Source organism: Polypterus senegalus, chromosome 4 (assembly GCF_016835505.1).
Source record: "Polypterus senegalus isolate Bchr_013 chromosome 4, ASM1683550v1, whole genome shotgun sequence".
Taxonomy (NCBI): Eukaryota; Metazoa; Chordata; class Cladistia; order Polypteriformes; family Polypteridae; genus Polypterus; species Polypterus senegalus.
The window spans coordinates 114,974,519-114,994,785 of record NC_053157.1 but is presented as its reverse complement, the minus strand read 5'-3'; the positions used below and the strand labels follow the sequence as shown (position 1 = coordinate 114,994,785).

General features: G+C 38.5%; 1 protein-coding gene across 6 annotated transcripts in view; it reads left to right on the top strand.

Moving 5' to 3' along the window:
- The window catches only part of lnx1 (ligand of numb-protein X 1), a 279,852-nt gene that overhangs the window by 110,570 nt on the left and 149,015 nt on the right, over nt 1–20,267 (top strand). For 2 of the 6 annotated variants that reach the window (XM_039751200.1, XM_039751195.1), the window contains exon 1: nt 4,531–4,609. The exons of 2 other annotated variants lie outside the window; for them this stretch is intronic. The gene's annotated coding sequence lies outside the window, so the exon portion shown is untranslated. Of the gene's footprint in view, nt 1–4,525; nt 4,610–20,267 lie in introns of those variants that run through there. 2 more of the 6 variants (XM_039751197.1, XM_039751198.1) reach the window with 2 other exon arrangements.

Here is a 20,267-nt window from a genome sequence, read left to right as displayed (position 1 = left end):
TTTGTAACATCAACACACATTAATAGCTTGGTGATATAAATTATTATGTGTGTATTATGTGAGTGCAAGTCATCATTTAGCTGGTTTCACTGCATGAACCTACTTGATCAAGGGTGTCATTATGTCCCTCTTTCTCCACAATGTTGTGTAGAAATGTGTCAGAGTTTTTGTAACTATACACAAGTCTTTCTGTCATTTTTTTTAATAAATTGTTTTGTGTGGAAATGTTGCACATGCACATTTAAAGCCTTTTTTTTATAAATCTGACCACTGATGTGCAAATAAACTCATATAATTTGTTTGTAATTGCAGTGATTTTTGGGAAAGATCTGGATTTTTCAAGAGAGAGTCTTCATCTTAAGTGGAGAGGATCCTTTATTTTATCCCAAAATATGACACCAAAATGTATTGGTTGTCTAATTAGTGCAACATGCACTGGATTAGATGCCATTGAGTTTGTTATTATATTGTGTAGAGAAAGTCATTATTGCCCATTGAAAGCTAAAATTATTAAAATAAATCTGATGCATTTTTTTTAAGATTCTTGATAGATTATTTTTAGAAATGGATGAGTTGCTTGCAAGTTCAATTTTTATTTACTGTTTTTCTGCTTACATAATCTAAAACAGAGATGCAGGGAAATGGTACCCATTACAGTAGAAACAGGGACAGGATTTGGGATGTCTACACACACATCAGTAATTTAAAGAAGACAATAGACCATGTAGTACTGTGTACTGGTTACAGCAGAAGACTTTAAATCCCCAGGGTGCTGGTTCAATCCCAGTCGGTAATTCTGAAGAAGTCAAAGTTGCAAAGTATACCAAGCTCGTAAGTTAATTTGGATAAATGTGTCAACAAAATGTGAAGTGATATTGAAGAAAAGTACAGTGTACGGTACAAAGAAAAACCACAATAAAGGAGAAGAAAAGGAAACAACAAAGAGTAATTACTGCGCTCTGGATCATCCAAGTTGTATGGTACATTATAGATGAACCTTAGACTGTTAGGAGATGAGGTATTCAGCATATCTATCCAACCATGATACCAAATTCGATTTGTTCATTGTAAAGTCAAGGTAAGCCAGATAGAAACTAACCCTTATGCTCACACAAACTCACTAACTCACCAGTAGACATAAAGGCACACTGTTGGGATGTGGGAGAAAGCCAGAACACCATAAGAAAATCTGTGAGAACTGGAGGATTACACAAACTCCAGACAGACAATGTCCAGGCTGAGATATAAACTCGGGAATTAGGAGTCCAGCGTTGCCACCATGTCAGTCAATGTGATCAGTTCTCTTCATAATTTGAAATAATCCTTTTAACCTTCCTTTTCGTAAACTGAAAAGGTTTATATAACTCTTTTTTTATTATGGATAATAGCCTTCAGTCTTAAAACTAGTCTGGTACCCCTTATCTTTTCTATTATTAATATTACATTATATTGGTTCATTACTGTATTATTCATTCATTTTTATATGAATGATGATTAATTCAAATATAAGCTATTGCAATAGATTTTATCAATAGCTCTCACAAAGCTCTGCTTTTAGTTTCTGAATCCAAGAAATTCAGCTCAGTTTGATATGAAAAATACTTTGTCACGAACAGAGCAGTCACAAAAATTAACTGGCATTGTATTCATTACAATATCATGTGGCATGTGAAGGATATTTATTTAGGCCCGTAATTTTTGCAGCTGTTCGGGTACAGCCACATTCTTTAAAGAGAATTATAAAAACTGAAGTGACATTTCTATCTTCTGAAAACATCAGATGTGCTTTGAAACAAAAGAACAAAGCAGCCCACAACTCAGTATCTGGGACATGGTATTTATAAGTGAGGAAAACAATAAAAAAAACATCTTTGTGTTTTTCAAAGTTGAGAATTACTGATGGAGAATAATTTTCCATTTGCCCTTCTTGAAAGCAATTTCAAGTAAGCCTGATGAGGCTATGATGTCAGTCAAATTTTCAGAATGCATTCCACTGCATTCATTTATTGAGAGCTGAGAATCTGCAGGCATGCAGCAGATCAAAGTGTTCATCCCACTCCGGCCCTCTTACTTTGCCTTTATCTGATGGGGGTAAATGTAAAGAGCAAAACAAGAAATTCCACTTAAAATTTCTGACCACACTAGAGTACCTCACTTTGCAAGGCTCCTTAAGCTTCCACTTACAAGTTCATCCTGAAGACAAATTACTTTATCCATTCATTCATTTTCATTACCTGCTTTTCTACTATAAGGTGTAAAGAATCTAAGCCCAGTTTGGCAGCAGCAGACACATACGTACAGAGGTTGAGGAATGGCAGTGCATTGTAGACAACTCCCACGTTCCCAGGCACTTCTTAAACAGGAATACCACATGGAGAACACTGGAGTCGGATGCACTGACTTGACATTGCTGCCTACATCACTACTACGCAGGGCTTCTTGAAGACACAATCAGCTTTTTTTTCTTCTTACTCTTATTTGCATAGCATGTGAGGTCTTACTACAGTTTATTTTTAATCAGCCTTTACTGTTTTTCTTTCTGTGTTGTTTAGTGATATATGAGATAGTAGACTCAATATAAATTGTTTAATTCTAATGGATAGTTGGGCTCTTTTTTTTACATGTTTAAGAATTGTGTGCAGAACCTTCTTGAAGTTCTTTATCACATTATCAAAGAATCCACCCTTTCACGCTTAACCTAATTGTGGGTCATTGATGGCCTCTGCCCATCCCTGTAGCATGAGACTCAAAATAGGAAAATGCCCTGGATGGGATACAAGTCTACCATAAGGCACACTCATACACAGCCCTACACTCACTCAGACTTGAACCTAACCAAAAAGACTTCTGGGAATGTGAGGAAAACCAATAAAGACATGGGAACAACACACAAAATATACAGTGCCAGCTAGGAAAGGGTTTCAACTCAGGACTCTGGGGTTGTAAGCAGCAGCACCAACCACTGACTGATCAATTATTGTGCTTTATATATTTTGTTACCAAGAACATACAGTATTTCCATTAACTAGTTAGTGTTGCCTCCTCCGCTCTAGGAACCCAATTTTGATTCTGAATCCTGTCCCAATCAATGTGGATATTACACTTTCTCTGGTTCTGTATTCTTTTCCCAATCCCTTTTATGTTAACATAACTGGCAAATTAGCGCTGTTGGTTCCAACTATGTGGTCAGTGATTTTAGGATTTACTTGTGTAGCCTGCATAAAAATAACTGAAAAAAGAGAATGCTTGTATGTTCCCATTCATGGCTGACCAGTGCATCCTGGCAGGGGCATGGGTATGACTTACAGCCCAGTAGTCACTGTTCTTTGTGGAGTTTGCATGATATCCCTCTGTCTGTGTGGGTTTTGTCTTACTATTCTCATTTCCTAATATAAGACTGAGATGTCAATATTAGATTTGCTGGGGTGATGAATGTGTGGGAGTGTGTACTCTGATGAACTTGCACTAGTGCAGTGAGTTATTGCCATGCATCCAGTGTTCTCAGAATTGGCTTCATCTACCTCAAAAAAGAAAGTTATAAAGTGCCAAACATTCAGGGTCACAGAGAGTAAATGTCCTATGCAGTTAGCATTGAGTGCAAGGCAGGAACCAACCCTGAATGGAGAGTCATGCACACTATTTCATATAAACTACACATGGGTTGGTAATCTAGAGAGCCCCACTGAATCAACAGGCTAACTAAAAGGGCAAGCTCAGGTGCAAAACACACTCTGGACCTCCTGGAGGTAGCAATTTGTCATTCAGCCACAAATTCTTTCTCATTTCCTATTAAAGCAAGTACAGATGTGGCCACCAGAGTATTCACTAAACCTAAGGACTCCTTGTCCTCTGAAGATCTTGGAAAACTGTTAAGCCTATGATTTGATGGCAGCCTAATGGAAAATGTTTGTCTGTGAACAAAGTGCAGATAAAGGCATTAGCCAGTGTAATTGTAGACCTTGTAAAGCCCCAGACTTCGGTGAGCTCTTTGAAAGGATAAATCCTGGCAATTTCATATCCTTTGCCAAGTGTCTATCTTGCATCTTTTGTATTCCTTTGTTTTTGTTTTAGTTGTACATTTTTCTGCTGTTTATATGTTGCCCATAGAGCCATTTGCTGTATTCCAAAAGGGAGCTGGTAATCTTCCATTATTAACTTTATTTAGGCCTTTCTTACTGAACCGGCCCACCCAGCTCAAGTTCTCAGATGCGTGATAAAAGGCCCAGGAAAAGGTTACAGTTACCTTTCCACCTGTTATAGTAAGCCAAGCGTACTGTAAATTGTGACTGTGTAGAGTTATTTTTCCAGCTTTCCCTTTAAATTTCAGCGACACACATTTAGGTGCTGCTGAAAGCTTTTCCCCTGGGGTTAGGAACAACTAGGTGTGGCCCATTTGACAATCCTTTTCAATGACAGATACATGTGTGTATGTGTGTGTGTGTCTTTTGTTAGCCCACATTCTGTAGTTATTTACATACTCAGCTGAGCCAGTAAGCTTTATTGTGGGAAGTGGCTAAAAAAATGCTTAGAGGTACACCACCCATTTTCATGTTATTCAGCTGTTTGCGCTCAGGTTGTCACATGTCGCCTGGACTGCATCATAGACGTGGTAAGTCTGAGCTTTTACTTCCTTATTTTGTTAACTTTAGATGTCTGGGACATTCTATGGTGGTTGTTTGTATTTGATTTCTGACTGATGTGCTATACGGAAAGAAAAGAAAAAACAAATTCATATAGTTACTTGCTCCACAGCTCTGTTTCTGCATGTACAATCACACTGCTTGGTCTGAAGCACAGGGAAGTTTGAGGTTGCCTTTCCTAAGCTGCTTAGGTGGCAGTGCACTGTGCTATAATATAAAAATGAAAGAAAACACAATAGGTGGGAAGTGTGGCTATTTGTAAGTTAACCGGCTAACTAATTGCTGCTCAGTGTTTAATTAGCAGTTTGGTTCACCACTTTTTAAAAACACAAATCAACTCTCGCTTCTGTAAATTGCTTGCATTGGTATTTTGTTCTGAACCTTGCTTTTATCCTTATAATACCGATGAAGTTTTTGTAGAATAAAAGAGAGCTGTCTGAATAACCGCATTGACTTTCGTCCTTGGGTGGATTTGAATTGGAAGTTTCTGCATTATCAAACCGGTTCTGCATTGCCATAAGTGATTCATTATTTGGCAAATAACTGAAAGCCTTGACTCTCCTCCCTGATTGTCTGCAAAGCAGCAACTTTGAATCACGTCTAACAGCATGAATTATTAGTCACACTGTACACCTTTGCTTCAGCTGTCGATTTTTCATCACAACTGGCTTTGGAACACGATTATTAAAATGGTGTGCTAAATGCTGATGATTAGGCTAATCAAAGCCACCTTCTGAAAGTAAAATTGTGCATTTTGGATATGATGGCCAGCACTGCATTGAAGACCTTAGGGGGTATGCAATCTAAGAGTAGCTGGCGAGACAACCCTATACTCCTCCACAATTTAACCACGGGACATCTGTTGCATTGCATGTCTTCGATAAGAAGAAAGTCAGTCTGACCCCAGTTTATCCAAAAGTAGAACTAGATCCTAAACGGAGCCATTCTTTAACTAGAATTCAGGGGTACACATGGATACTGGTTAAGGGTCAAATTTACACTACAATTAGAAAACAAATTCTTCACATTGAAAAGTACACAAATGGGAATTGGAATTTTAGTAGAGTGTAGTAGATAGTAGCACTCTCAGGAGATTCAGATCTGATCTTAATGATATAGTTAAATAGTGTTTGACAAGCTATGATAAACTGAATGGCTTGCTATCATCTTTGTATTCACATACCTTTCACTGAACTTCGAGTTAATGAACCCCCATATGTTGCTCCTTCCATGCATACATGTAGCATTCGTCTAGAAAGGCCTTGACCAAAGAAAACAGTAACTTACACACACTTTAGTAGAAAATACTAACCTAGGAGTCCATATTACCAACACTGAAGGGTAAAGCGATGGGTCCATCATGGCCAGGTCAATCATTTTGTAAACAGGATTGTTAGGTTTTTTTTTCTCATTTTTTTCATTGGCCAGACTGATATTTTGGATTGCTAGGCAAAGTTTTTGTTGATTTCTTGTCTAGTCTAAATAACCAAATGATCAAAAAACCAAAACAATTACCAAAGACAAGAGTCAAACAAATGGCAAGTAATAACTGAAGTCTTTTTTGTTTCAGCTTTGTACATTACAGTTTCCATCTAGCAATCTTCATTCAGCTTAATGCAATCTTGTGAATGCAATTTAATGGAAAATGACTGCTAGTGAAATCAAACATCTTCAACAAATTGAAGACAATAGTGCTTAGTGTCTAAACCAGGGGTTTTTAACCCCCATAGGGGTCCGTGGATTGGCTTCAGGGAGTTCATGAGGGTCAGATAAAAATTAACATTTATTTTCACTATATAACCCAGTATTGTTGATTTATAGTAGATGTAGTAGTAGTAATGGTAGTAGAAAATGTAGTAGATCTGTTTTAATTTGGAGAAGAGGGTTGTATTTCATAATTATAATGAGTGGCCATTACTTTTTGCATAAAAAAGGAGTGTTGTTTTTTTAGATTGTTTACTTTAAAGTTTAAGAATACTTTGTGTATGTCATATATGTATGAGACAATCAAATCTCAATAAATAAAGTACATTATATTCATTGCATGCAAAGTTGTGTTTATATGAATATTTCTATGGAAGGAGGTCCACAGCTTTCATCAGGTTCTTAAAGTGGCCTGTGACTCAAAAAAGGTTAAGAATTACTGGTCTAAACAATAAATGTATAATGTATAAAAAATAACAATCATAATAGATTAACAATAAAAAAATAAACCAAAATTACATTCAAAATAAATCAAAGCTTTCACACTAGCCTCCTACAGTAGTGCGTTTTTGTTTGGTGATCATAATGCAGCATGAAGCAGGGTCACATGACCAGAAGTTGGTACCAAAGACCACCAACGACGTAGTCTGAATATGTTTTGTATGGTAAATAACACAAATTTAAAAATCATAGTTTTATATCTATTTAAACCAAGTTATCAACTTTCATTTTATTGTTAGAAGTTTAATAGTCAACCAATAACAACACTATGAAATTAAAGCTATCATACAGTTCATACAGAAAAGTAAAAGACCGAGCCATCATTTGTCTTCTTCCAGTACGACTAAATATGCTTCTAATTTGCAAAGTTGTTGCAATAATAAAACAAGGTCATAAGATTCAGTAGCTGGGTGAATCAATATGTCTTTCCATTCATCCATTATCCAACCCGCTATATCCCAACTACAGGGTTACAGGGGTCTGCTGGAGCCGATCCCAGCCAACACAGGGCGCAAGGCAGGAAACAAACCCCGGTCAGGACGCCAGCCCACCGCAGGGTATCAATATGTATTTGCCATTTGTAACTAATATGGTGGTACAGAATCAAAATGTTTAACATTTACTAAAGTACTTACAGCTAGAGTTCCAGTTCATCTGTATTGGCTTTGAATGTTTTTTCCAAATATGTGTTTTTTTGCCCCGAAATACTCTGGTTTTATCTTGTCCTCCAACTGACTGAGATGAGAGTTAAGTTAATTGACAAATTAGCCCTGTACGAGTGAGCGTGGTTTAGTATGTGACTGTGTCCTGTGATGAACTGGCATGTCATCCAGAGTTGATTCCTGTCTACCCCCAAAGCTACCAGAATAGTTTCTGGCCCTCACAACCCTGAACTGGACAAAACTGATATAAAAATACATGGATGGATGTAACCAGTATATTAGAATTCTTATTCAAATTTATTTCTCATTAACAATTCAAAGTTGTAAATAAGTAAAATTGATATACACAAGAAATACTGAGTATATACTAACAGTGGGGCACTTAGCCCACACAAACACAAACTGTTTTAATAAAGATTTCATTTCCACCGTAGGGATGGCTTTATTAAGGGGTACATTCATTGACAGAAGATAATTAACAGTAAAAGTCACTGGCTCTAGCTACAGTCTTTTACTTTTCTCTTTTTATCACAGCTATACCTACACAAATATTAGATGTACAGTAGATATATACATTCATGTAAACATATAAAGCTTATGTATGTGTGTATTATGTATATAGTATATATATGTTTTTATGTATGTGTATATATATATATATATATATATATATATATATATATATATGTATATAGTGAAAGAGAGCTGTAGCTCCTTGTGACACTGAATTGGATAAGAAAGTATTTGAAATGCAGTGTCATGTTATGTTTTATATATCCTAAGAGTATTAGCTGTAGTAGTAGTAATATTGTGCAGAGTACAGTGAAATTGTTACTTGCATGGGCGACCAAAATGGCACACTCTGACACTCCATGGTTCCAGGATATACAATGGCACTGAGGGGAGAGCGTGAGTATATACAAAAATGCACCAGATACATTACAATACATTTGCAATTGCTTATGGGTAGTTTGAACATTCTCAGCACAGTGCTCTGCCATTAGTCTAGTCAAAGTCAAGAGAACATGGACGCTTCGTTGTGGGATAGCGGCTTTGTTGAACAACATGCCATCGTGAGACTTCTTTGGGCAGTGGGAGTGAAAATATTTTAGTAAAAATCGTGACATCTGCCTAGGCACTGGCTGATCAGAAAGTCAAAAGATTCAGTAAGGGTTTATGCAGTGGATTGGATAGAAGAAAAATGATTTGTAAGGAATTTCTAAACTGAAGCAGATAATCATGAGCATTTTCTACAGGTGGTTAATTGATTAAAATGATTGGCAGCTAATAACTAAGCTGATTGATGGATTAAAATGACAGATGATATCTGCCACAGGTAACTTTTGGTTAAAAGTAGTGATTGCCAGCAAATCCTAAGCCAACTGATGGATAAAAAAATAATTGATAAGCAACTCCTGCAGATGAACATTGGATAAAAATGTCAATTACTGCTCCATGTGTTTCCTGGATGAACCATTTTGCTAGTAACACCTGTGGGTTTATTTGTATACAAAATTGCCAGCAGCTGCTCCGTCCATGGTCCACTGCCCCCAAGACTTGAGCGCATTCTCTTCTTTGTTGTTTGGCCACTGTCATTTGAGTAAGTTGGAGTAAGTGTGTAGACATGCAGTCATTCTGTCTTTAGCTGCTTTCAACCTTGTCCCTGATACTGCCGAAGACCAGTTTACTATGACAGCTGAACAGGAAAAAAGTGAGTTTAAAATTTACTGGATGAAAATTTAAATAGTAAATTATGAAAGAATATTTTACATTGATCTTTACACACAGTTTTCTAGTTCATTGAACTTGTCTGATAATGCAGTGGTTGGTGCTTCTGTCTCAAAGCTCTATAGTCTTCAACTTAAATCCACATCTGAGTGATATTTGTGCAGACTTTATGCATTTTCTTTGTGCCTGTCTGAGTTTTTCTGTCACATTCTAAAGATGTGTATGTTGATTGGGGACCCTAAATTGACTCAATATGAGTAAATATGCCACGTGGTGGACTTTCTCCCTTTCCAGGGATGGGCTCTGTCTTGCACCAAATGTTTCCTGGAGAGGCACTGGCACCATGCAACTGAGAATTAAGTAAACCACTTAGTAAATATATGTTTAAAGTACACAGTAACATTGATATAAGCAATTAGAAAGTGATTGCTACATGACAAATGAACTGTTTACCAATCCTTCCATTTTCAAATCTGCTTAATCCAGTTTCAAGATCTTGGGAGTCTGAGCTTATCTCAATAATTTTCAAGTTTACAAGTCAGAAACCACTGCTGGATGTGCCATCCAAACCTGAGTAGTTAAAAAGGTTCAAATTCTGTTCCAGGGTTAGATTTCAGATCATGTTTTGCAGGCAGTGTGGCATGGGGGTTAAGGCTTTGGACTTCAAACCTGGAGGTTGTGGCTTTGAAATCCCATCACTAATGCTGTGTGACCCTGAGCAAGTCACTTCACCTGCCTGTACTGCAATTGGAAAAAACAAAAAGAAATGCAACAGATTGTGTATCAGATGTTATAAGATGCTTTGGATAAAAATGTGTTTCCTTTAGGGGCAATAGCTCCCTAATTGGAATAAATTCTTTTAAATTGCGGCGTTTTAAGTAACCAGAAACTATATAGATATAATGTAAAAGGCGATATCCCTCCCTTAGTGATACGGCGGTAAAAATCACATAAGAGAAAATAACAGCTTTCTTTACTGATGATTTACGCGGCATTACAGACGGAGGAAGCTATAGCATAACAATACCAAGGTGGGAGCTTGATGTATACAGTCTGTCATTTTCCATCGCTGCACTGAAAGGATTTTCGGGACGAATGACGATATCACTCTTTCATCCGTCAGCTTCGATGTGTTTGGCTGCTGTCCAAGTATTTATACTGTCTTCTCCTTGTGTAGGCCCTTCCTTGGTTTCCAAACAAGGAAAAGATCAGGATTCAATTTCATCTCTAACATACAGGAATAGTACAATGCCTATTTTCGCAGTTGTCCCCTTCATTCTCCAAATGCTAGCAGTTTCTAAATGCTGACTAGCAGTTTCTAAATGCCTGCTCATGTGAGTGAATTTATAAAATAATTTCTTGTACAGGGCACAGTGATATTAAACTTACATTCTTGTTACAAATTGCCAGACAAATAAATAAATGCAAATGTTCTATTACCTCTGGCTCACACATTCACTTCAGTCAATGCAGTGGTTGGATATGTTTTTGTGTTTACATACATTTAAAAAATACTGGAGCTTGGAATGTACTTTGAATGAATGGTTGAATGACTAAAATGCATAAAGATATTAGAAATCCACTAGAGATATTATTTTGTTAATTTAAGAACCAAATATGAGGTTTCTTATCCATGGCAAAGATAGCTCAGTGGCACGGTTGTTAAAAGTGTGTCGCTACAAATATAGACTTTGTTCATATCCTCCATGAACCTAGATGTCTCCCACATCCTAACATGTAATAATAAGTTTAACTTTAAATGCATTGCATTGTGTGTCCTTGCATTTGATAGGACCCTGCAATGTACTGGCACCTCGTCTCCAATTGACTCTGGCCTTTCCGCTCCCCACTGAGTGTGAAGTTAAATTTAGTACATAAATGGATATTCGTGGCATTCATGTTGGAGAACACTATTCAATTTTGTTATATTTGTTATTAATAATGATTCATTTTAAGGTATGAAATGGACTCTGATATTCTGGAATGAATAGCCGAGAAGATGTTGCATGCTTCTATTTATTTGGCTCTCAAACAGTTAAAGAAAGAAAGAAACAAGGAAGAGAATTCAACAAAAAATCTACATGAAAATGAAGGTAAAATAGAGTGTGCAGTATGACAGACGTGCCATTAAAGATATAATAAAACTTCCTTTTGGCAAAATCAGTTAAACGTTACATTGGTAAGGTGGAGTTTAAAGTGGTGGATCAGGTTTGTTTCTGCCTGATCGTATAGTCCAGATGGTGATGTCTTAGGTGACTCTGACATTACGGAAGTAGGCGATTTAGGCACTGTGATTAGAATTTTATCAGATATTTGCAGCTGATTAATAAAGGTACATAGTACACTTTGATAAGTTACAAGGTTGGGTGGAGGAGAGCATCTCATGTTTAAACTTGAAGGTTCAAAATTACTTCATTCAAGACAGGCTATTTACTGTTTGTGAAACACATTAAAGTCGATACTCCACTCATTTTACCATCGCACTTTTTCAATTCGATTTGATCTTTAATTGTGCAATTCCATTTCAAGAGCATTGTACCCCCTTTATAAATGGAATATGTTCAGACCTGCTTTATGCAATTTAGGGTCACAAGATGTTGGAGCCTACTCCAGTATCAGAGCGCTAATACATTGCAAGTTAAATTTGTCCTGTATGTAAAGCATGCAGTTAAATATAGTTTGTGGAAATACAGAATTATGCAAATATAACTATAGTTATTTTTTAATGTGGTTTTTAAATTGTAGGAGGCACAGTGGTGCAGTGTTTAGTGTTACTGCTTCGCAGGTCCTACACTCTTATAGTTCTTTACTAAGTTGCATGGTTCCTCATAGAGCCATTGCCTCAGAAAGAATTGTTTATTTCTGAGATGACTTCTTTGCATATGAAGTTGGTTCTTAATGCTTTGAAGAAACTTTCTAATATGTAGAAAAAACACAAAAGCTTTAATGTATGGTAGACTGCTGGACACATAACAGATTAAGAAAACCTGAACTTGTGCTACTGCATCTCTCTTAAAGATTAAGGTGGTTCTTCAGAACGATACCAGAGGAGATGATGGTATTTCACAAGTCTTTTACAATCTATTCATGGTTATTTATTGTTAAGGAGCCTGTTACACATTTTCCCCTTTTTTATATGTGTGTTTTCAACCCATGTGATAAAGACATGCATGATATACATTGGCCACATCATAGAAGGCTTTCAAATAAACTGCTTTCCATCCAATGCTACTGGGATGGGCTCTGCCGCCAATCCAATGGAAACAACCCTGGATGGGATACCACTCCAGCCTGCTCATAATCACACTGGGTCACTTTGTTTTTCCTTTTGTACTTTAGTTTTCTACCCACATCTCAAAGGTGTTCATCTTAGGTTTGCCCCCCATGAATATGTTTACGAGGCTGGTGCCCCTTCTAGTTACCTACCACTAGAACCCAGTGAAGGATAGGCACTGGCCCCCCATATCTTGAAATAGACCAAACTGTTTAAATAGTGAATGATGGTTCTTAAAGTGCTTGACAAATGGATACAAGTAAAATAAAATTCAAGTCTACATTGACTCCATAGAAAAATAAACTTGTGGGATCCACAGTTGAAAGGTGAAAAAAGGAGGTGGGGGCATTTTGAAATAAAAAGCAGAGAGTTTAATTCCTGTTTACTCAATATTCACACGCTTTCTCCGTGGATCAAATTAATTCTTCAAGATATTCTGTGCCTTCTCTAGTCGGATTATTGTAATCATTGAAAGCAAGAACTGGCATGTTACAAGGCCTGCCCTGATTCACCAGCAAACACAGGGTCATTCAATGTAAACATTGTGGCTTTAATGTGAGGATTTGGGCAAGCTAAGGCCTGCACTTCACTGTGCTGCAGATTTCTGTTAGGTGATACTTAAAGGCACAGAGCATCTGTAAGATGAGCTATTAACATCAGAAGATGGCGAGGCCTGGCCCCATACGCTGTGGGTTGAGTAAAAGAGAGTGTGGATAAGAATCCATCCAAACTAGGCAGTGACAATTTTAGAACAGAAACACTAATGGCCTGCTGCAGTGCATCTCTTGGTCACTTACTGCTTTGTAACACAAGGCTGTTAAGGTCAGTCAGTAAGTGACTGATTCATGACTGTAGCTAGACAGCCCCTATTCTAAAGGCATTGCTACTTTGCAAGTCACATTGGGACCAAACAAAGTGTTCGATAAAGTCTTATTATAAAGGAGAAACTGACTAATGGATATATAGTATGTACTGTAGGTAGCATTGCCCTTTTCTAAAGTCTACTCTAAAGACCAAGAAAGAAGGATGTCAGTAACACTTAGAGCAGCAACCGAGGAATAACCAAAAACACAACACTGAAGCTGACATATAAGTTATTCACTCTTGCAAAATAGGATATCACTAGCATGGCTTTGATGTATGGATCTTGGTAAGATGATACTAGAATTTCATTGCATTCATTGATCTTGGTTTACCTTGCAGGATCAGTACAATACCACTGAAATATTTTTTCAGGCAGGGTTTTGTCTTTTTGGTTTCTATTTCTTGTGGGACTGTATGAGGTCTTCTGTATTCATCAAGAGGTGATAATGTCATGGGGCCATTTTCAATCTGAGTTTTGGAGGATGGAAATATTTCAGGGATTCACTGGAGTGAGCGTAACCAATGGCCAAGATAGGGTGGATCAAGGAAAACAAATTAAATTGAATTATGACCCACTGTACAATATGATTTAGACTAGCAAAAGTGGAATGGTATTGTAGAGGTTAGGGTGCTGTCTTCACAGCTCACTGTCATTTTATCATTTGCACATACTACTCAATTCCAGACTTGCACCTGAAGCTGGCATGGTAACCTCTGGTCCCCATGATATTTTAATGTGGTAGACTGGTTCTGAAAATGATTCTGTTTGCAAATACATCAATCTTAGATGGGTGGCATGGTGGTGCAGAAGTTTGCTGTGATGCTGTGTTTGCTCAAAGTACTGGGTTTGAACCCCAGACCCTTTCACTTTCCATGTGAAATGCACATTCTCCTTGTATCTCTGGTTTTTTTTCTCCCACGTCTGAATGATTAGGTTATCTGAGGACTCTAAATTGACCCTTTGTGGGTGGGTGTGTGTATGAGAAGGTCAACCAATGGACTTGTTTTACACCCCGGACACTGGATGTGTAGACAATGCACATTCTACCCTTATCTACTGGTTTTTTCTACAACTTCTCTGGTTCTTCTCCCACATCCCAAAGACATGCTGGTTGGATTAATTAATGACGCTGAATAAGCCACACATAGATACACATGAACCGACACTACACGGGGCCAGTAACGGACTGGCACCTGTCTTGTGGCCAGTGTCGCTCTGAATTGTGTGACAGAGTTGGACGAAGCTGGTATAGTAAATGCTGAGTAGATGGTTACATTTTTGCTGTATTTTGCTTCTTCAGGTACTCACATTCTTTCCACAAAGAATGTGCTTATTCGATCAATGGCAACTCTAATAAGTTAAAGTTGTGTATGAATGAGAGTTAAATTAGCATCCTGTTGGGCTGGTTGGTGCCCTACATTTGATGCTGCTGGGTTAGGCCTCTGCCTTCTTTCAGCACTATATTAGAATCAGAAGGTCTGAAAAATGGCTGGATATAATTCTCTGTTCTTGCTTTTTCTTTCTGCTTCATCAAATACTGTGTGGGTTAATTCCCCAGTGTACAGTACTATACAACTGTGTGCTACTGTATGTAAACATTGGGAGATCTGAAGTCAATTAGTGATAAATTTAAAAGCTGGAAGAATACAGTTGTTGACAAGTGAATATGTTGTCAGGCCTTAAGGCAGAGGACACTGTAGCCATTTGTGACCATGATGCTGCCAAGTTAACATCAGCTGCTTTGAATCTCTGAAAAGTGTTACGAGTGTTATTAATTAAATCTGTAAAAACTCTGCCTGGCTAGTTCTGAATAAGACCTCATTTGTACAATCTAAGTATGAGCATGCGTAGTCTGCCCACCCCAAGTCTACATAGGCTTTTCTTTAGCTATCTGGTAATCTGGTTCCTCTCCTACTCAACAAAGACATGATTAATTACTCTAAGTTGGGCTCCTCATTAGTGCACCCACTCGTCATTTTAAACTTTACCACTTACTCCCTATCCAGGGTTGGTTCTTGCTTTGTGTTTCATTATTTCAGGATTGGGCCTGTCTCCTGACTGCTATGAACTGGAATATGTGGATTTAAAAATGGATGGAGGCTGTTTGCATTGATAAGAAAATAACAGGAAGCTAACAAACTCGAGTATACTCATTTTTTGAAATGTACAGTAGGTGCAAATAGGAGGAAAAATCCCATCCCATAGTGGGATTGTTTTTTTAAATAGTAGAGACTGGCTGTGTGGAGGAAGAAGGTCATTGAGCCGGGTTAGCTTGTGTGAAATGTAGCTGCAAAAGCTTACAGTGAAGATCCATTGTCCTAAATGGTCAATGCAGACACAGTATTTCATCAAGCATCAAATAAGGATCTTTATACATACATATGTGCACATGTAGAGCTGGTGTGACAGGATTATAATTACATAAATGAATCTGGGTGTTTCTGGCTTCAGTCCAGCACTCTGCATCATCAACGACAAGGTGCTACCTTTAACTGTCGAGACTTATTGTCTAGAACCTTTGTGTAGGTTGTACTATTTTTAGAATGAAAATCAACACCAACGATCTTTTAGTATTAATTGCCATGTTAAGTTCTGTGAATCTCTGAATGAGTAAGTAGGATGTATTTTTTAGCTGCTGAGTGCTGAAGAGCCTTAAAGCAAGCAGTAAGATGAGATGGCTAGTAAAGGCCTGCACAGTGCTGGAGAGAGGGGGATCAGAGTAGTACTGTCACGTGTACAGAGAAAACTGAAAATTTTCCTTCCTGTACAATCAACATGCAATATGTCTCCCATCTCCATGTTAGACAACACCGTATTAAAAAACAGAATTTCACTTTAGCTAGTAGAAAACACAAATTGGCTTTTGTGATGTACTCCTTACTCTCGTTTCCATGCTCTCATTATCTGAAATCTTGTGGGGAACCCTGAGAAAATTCCAGCAGTCTTTAATCATTAAAGGAAGACAACTTGTTTAGCAACCTCATACAGATTTGAAATTCAAGTACAAAGATGACATTCCCAAGTTTTCATGTTCCTAAGTTTTTAACTTGCCTGCTCCATATCAGACTCTGTCTTGCCTATACATTTGTAGAGAATACAATTAACTCACTTGTTTGACTTGAACAGAATGTTTGAGTCCTAATACAGGGTAGGAGAAGGTTGGGAGCATGCACAGATAGTGCGTTGCTACACCCACCACAAAACGAACCACCTGGATGGGGACCCGAATTCAACGGGTGACACCTCAGCAGACACACTGAAACAGTGTGAGGTTTTTTACGGTGGCTGGAGTGCCAATCCTAGCACCAACCCCCAAGTTTTCCATGTAAATTGGAGTACTTGCTTGCAGGGCCAGAAGCAGATTAACATTATACCCAAGACAAAGCAATTGTAGGTTACGGGCCTTGCTCAAGACAAAATTTAAAAGTAAAGTTTGTTAAAAATGAACATGGTGTGGAACCTGGCCCGGACACAGACAGACGGACATCATTTGTTGCACCCAACACACGTTTATTTACACTATATGTACAACCAAGTTTAGTGCACGTCCCAGTGCCTCCAGCACCGATCCCCCAAAGTCCAGGCCTCACATTTCAAATGCCTTTCTCGCCGCCTCCAGTCCTCTCTCCAGCTCCGTCCTTCTTCCACCCGACTTCAGCTACTGAATGAAGGGAGGCGGCCCCTTATAAAGGAACCCAGATGGGCTCCAGCTGCTTCCTGGCATTCCTCCGCAGACACGCCCCAATGTGGCAGAAGTGCCGGCTGCGCACCCGGAAGCCCTTCGGGTGTCCCCTCTCTTCTTCCCCCCAGCACTTCCTAGTGTGGCGGAAGTGCTGGGCTCCAGGTTTCTTCAGGCACCGGGGCGCCCAATACAACCAGGGCGGTCGTCCCCTCGCGGTCTGGAGGAGGTACAAGCCCTCCTCCGGTCCTCCTGGGTGTCCCGGCTAGGCTCCACGCCCAGCCACATGCGACAATGGTTACTTGGTAAAGTGGTTGAAAAGCCATGCAGTTGTATATGACTTCTTATTGACTATTGGGTCTTTCGGGGCTTGCTAGTGATCTCCATGAGGAATGTGAATTTGATCAAATTGGGCTTCTTCCTGCAGCGCTTCAATCTGACATAAATGAGTAAAGCTAACTAGTCAAGTTAATCTCACCTTGCATGGCAATAATGCTTTATCTGACTTTCCTGGGTTTCTCTTTTTCTTTGTAAACCCATCAAAGTTGTCATTCCAGGACAGTCTATTTACATTCAGTCATTCACACCAATGTATATGTAGAAAAGTGTGTTAATGCAGATTTCATGCATCAGTTCCACATGCCTTTCTTGTCATTTGTTTCATTTAAATAAAGTTTTTGAGTGAAAAATCAAATGCTGGAGTCACTTCCTGTTGCTTACAGACATTTTAAGAACCATGTGACTTGTGTTGTCTGATCTGATAAAACCATGTCCACCATTACAAAAAAGGCATAGGAGCCAGCAATGATATTGGGTGCATTCCTCCCTGTTCTTTACCTTATCTGCAGGAAACTGGAAATGGTGGTTACAAGGGACTGGCAAGGGACAGACTTCCTTTTAGGGAAAAAAAAAAACACAATATGCACCATGATGCACTTTTGTGGGTCTATGTGTGAAAAATATGCAGCATGTCACATTCACTGTGCTGCTCCATAATGATGTGAACTGAGAGGTCACAGAGTGTAATTTCTATAAATTACCTACATTGTGTGCTTGCAGAAATATCACAGGAAAACAGAATTGTGAACATGCCCATTAGCTTCTGACTTCGTGAACCAGGGACTGTAGGCATAAAGACCCTTCAACAATCTTAAAAAATCTAAAAATAACTGTTCAGGTTTTCTTTTCTTCCATGTTCAGAAGATTTGCTTATAGTTTTGTGAATGATGGATAAATGAGGGCAAAATTATGCTTCGGTAACAATCAAAAATGAACTCCTCATTCAAGAACTCAGATCTATATAAGTAGAAATTCCTGTGTGTGACTGGGGACTATGCATTTTAAATTCATATAACACATTAAGGTGTTTAATATTAATAATTTAACATTGTTAATTGCAATGTGCAAAGTTAAAAACATTACAATTGTATCATTTGTTCATATACTCCCACTGTTGATGACAGAGTGAATGATGCTGCTGTTGCATCATGGATCCAGTATCTGTGGTTCACGTCCCAGGCCGTGTCATTTTGGACGTGAATTTTGCATGTTTGCATGTTCCTCCCGTATCTAACTGTGGTGTTTTCTTTTTGCATTCTCTAGTATTTTTTTCCAAACCACAGGTTAACCGTGGTGAGCATGTGTGTTAATGGGATGGACAGTGGATCTGCATTCTCTTCAGGGTGGTTTCATTCCTGGTATCTGATGTTTATTACCAATAGATTTTCCATTCATATTGCAGAGGTTCTGTCTGTTAGGTTAATTGGAAATTTTAAATTGACTTTTAGGTAGGTGCACATATAAAACAATCTACTTATGGACTGTTGTGCCATGAGGAGTTGTTTCCTGCTTTAAGAGAGGCTGCAGCCCCCTGTGAACCTGATTTGGATTAAATGGATATGGGCATGTTACTTCCACTGTACACCCAGAAGAAAATACAAAATGCATTCAATTATTCAAGTATTATTGTTAATAAAAAGTTAGAAGAAAATACAAAATGTATTCATCCATCCATCCATTATCCAACCCACTATATTCCAACACAGGGTCACGGGGGAATCCTGCAGCCAATCCCAGCCAACAGAGGGCACAAGGCAGGGGCAAATCCCGGGCAGGGCGCCAGCCTACCGCAAGACACACACACCCACGCACCAAGCGCACACTAGGGATAATTTAGGATCGCCAATGCACCTAACCTGCATGTCTTTGGACTGTGGGAGGAAACCCATGCAGACACGAGAAAAACATGCAAACTCAATGCAGGGACGACCCAGGAAGCGATCCCAGGCCTCCTTACTGCGAGGCAGCAGCACTACCACGGCGCCACCGTGCTGCCCTAAAATGTATTCAATAATTCAAATATTATTGTTAGTGAAAAGTTACGTTAATAAAGGACTTTGACTAATAACAATATGATTTTTCTTGAGGTTATGATGGTGGTGTCAGCATGCCACCATTTTGTGAGGTGTTTCTTGTTTGTACAGTTTGACTCCTATTGCAATTTTGATTTAAACACAATAGATGATTATGCTTTAAAATTGACTGCCTTTATATCTTTTATTATCACAGCCACTTACTAGCTGACATGCAGATACAGTTGAAGCCAGATGAATATCTAAAAGTGCTTTGAAGAGAATATCCTCAGTAAGGCCAGGGTGGCTGTATTTTTGGGCTTTGGGAGAACAATTCTCACAAGAAAGTACAGGCGTTCTTTTATTTTTCACTTTATTATTAGTCCAAATTGAATCTGGGTGGAGTAGCATTTCGACATTGTGCCTGCCAGGCTTGTAGTCTCCAGCTCCATTCCCAGCTGAGACACTGTTTTTGTTGATTTTTCTTGTTTCCTGATCTCTTAAGCTCAATTTAGGTGCTCCAATTTCTTTGCACTGTTAAAGATATGCTGGCAAGTTATACAACAAAATGTAAACATCGCCAGCTCCTTTTTCTTTTGCTTTGTTTATGGATGCTTTCCTGGATGAATCAGTTTGATGCTAGCAATTCTATATCGGATCTACAAATGCTTTATGAAGATTGACATGTGCACAATTGCCTATCTAAGGCCACTTATTTCATTACAGGATATTGGAAAATTTTGAGCCTATTGCTACAGTATCAGGTTCAAAGTTGGAAACAGCCTTGCATGAGATACCAGACAATCGCAGGGTCCTCTCATTCACACTTTTCCACTTTGCAGGAAAACAGGGGAACCTGTGGG